The following is a 2,500-nucleotide window of genomic DNA, read 5'->3' on the forward strand; positions in this document are numbered from 1 at the left end:
AAAACTTGCAAGTGCTATTGGAGAAGATGTCTGTCAAAGCCTCATAGGCTTACACGCTCTCACTGGTTGCGACACGGTTAGTGCATTTGCTGGTCGTGGCAAGCTAAGTGCACTAAAGCAAATGAAGCAAAGGAGACCTACCAACAAGCCTTCAAGCATCTTGGTGAAGCATGGGATGTATCGTCAGAACTATTTGAACAGCTTGAAGACTTTGTTTGTCGAATGTATGCATCTTGCTCCACCACCGTGATGTCAATGAGCTGCGTTATCATATCTGTGCGAAACGTGGAAAGGTGGAGGTCTAGCCAGCTTCCACCATGCAAGGACTGTCTCTACATGCACGTTCAGAGGGCTAACTACCAAGCAGCTAATTGGAGGCGCTCACTTAGTAGCAAGCCAGCAGTTCCAAATCACAACGGTTATGGGTGGACCTCAGACGATGGGATTCTCACCATAGAATGGATGAAAGGATCGCCGGCACCAGATGCTGTGTTGCAACTAATGTTTTGCCAGTGTGTTCGTGAATGTATACTTCCAGGCTGTACATGCCTGACAAATGGACTAAAGTGTACTGATATGTGTAGGCTTCAAAACATGCTCCAATCAGACATCAAAGAAGCAGATGTTGAAGTTAACCTGGATGACTCGGACGATGATTATGATGATGATAAAAATGATTAAAACTGATATTTTTGTCGATATATGTACAAAAAAAAAAAAAAACATAAAGTTAACAAGAACATGAAGCTATATTGTTGTGCATATAGCTTGCTTATGGTATACAATGGACATGCGTGAATAACGTCTGCTTGAACAATAATACTATTCCCTATCTGTTTCCTATAGTGATATTATGTATGCATTCTTTTATACCACATAAAAGGGCACATGGTATAGTTTATGGCTTTGATTTTGTCTTCCCCTTCTATGTATACATAGAGTAGTCTGTTTCAGTGTATTATGGTAGTTAATAAGGCAGATGTAAAAATGCAACTAGTAAAATTGCACGGCGAAGTTGGTATGCGGATCGGACCAGAACCGCCAAATATTTCTAATTTGATTTTTAATTTTCAAGGAAACAGCAGTTACTGTTACGAATGTGTCTCTCACATTGACAAGTAAGTCCTTGAAATGTTGTCTGATCATGCCTTAAGCAGCCAAATAGGATGTGATGCATCCGAAGTGTATTGTTTAAATTTTGTGGGACAAGAACTTGCCCCACCCCCTAATTTTTCTTCTTGAGCTGTTTTACCTAAAAAAAAAAAAAAAATGACACAGAACCAATATAATTAGGTATCTAGGGGTCTAGTTTCTTTATAAATACACAAATACATGTAGCCAATACCTGATATCCAGTCAATAGAAATATATAAACTAGGTATTACCAGCTAAAGGGGAAAAATCCAAGTTTTTTGTGTTAACAGGGTGATATTATTTAACGGCTCATAACCATACTTAAGCTACCACAAAGCAATGGTTATCACATGAAAATATTAGCGGTAGGTATGTATCTTTCTAAAAATCAACACTAGGATTTGCCACCCCTGGGTGGTACCAATTAGTGAAAATCTGGTCCCGGCTCATGGACTATAGTGGAGTAGTATCAAATGAATTTCCAGTGAGCAGTGGAGTACTCCAAGGAATGTGTTGTCACCTATGTTGTTTATCCTTCTCATGGATAGAATAAATGAGAGGATCATATAGACATTCCTCTGCAGTATGGTCAATAACCCTTTATTATGAGTCTTAATCCTTGGTTTTTTTTTTTTTGTTTTTTTTTTTTTTTTGCGATAACTATTCATTAACATATTCTAGTTATCAGATATATTCTAGTATTACTTTTCTTAAAATATTTATTCTAATTATTCACTACTTCTCTTGTAGGCTATCTATTTCATTATTTCCTTTCCTCATTGAGCTATTTTTCCCTGTTGGAAACCATTGGGCTTATAGCAGCCTGCTTTTCCAACTAGGGTTGTAGCTAACGCAATAATAATAATAATAATAATAATAATAATAATAATAATAATAATAATAATAATAATAATAATAATAATGATGATGATAATAATAATAATAATAATAGTAAAAGTAATAATGATGATAATAATAAGAATAATAAAAACAATAATAATAATAATAATAATAATAATGATATATTTCTCTCTCTCTCTCTCTCTCTCTCTCTCTCTCTCTCTCTCTCAGACTTCTTCATTCACGGAAAGAAAATCGTTCCCCGTTTACGTTGACAGTTTAAAAATTTTTGCAATTCTCTAAAAAATCAAACGTTCATTACCACAGAATCATCTCTTTTTTTTTTTTTTTTTTTTTTTTTTGCAGGATTTAGACATTTTTTTTTTTATTTTTCCATTTTTCATATTTTTTATTGGACTTTGCGTTTGAACTACATCGACATATGTGGATATTACAATATTCATTTAGAAATAGGGCTGAAAACTACAACGCTTTTTCCCGTTAAATACATCAGAGAGAGAGAGAG

Source organism: Palaemon carinicauda, chromosome 18, assembly GCF_036898095.1.
Source record: "Palaemon carinicauda isolate YSFRI2023 chromosome 18, ASM3689809v2, whole genome shotgun sequence".
NCBI classification, from domain to species: Eukaryota; Metazoa; Arthropoda; class Malacostraca; order Decapoda; family Palaemonidae; genus Palaemon; species Palaemon carinicauda.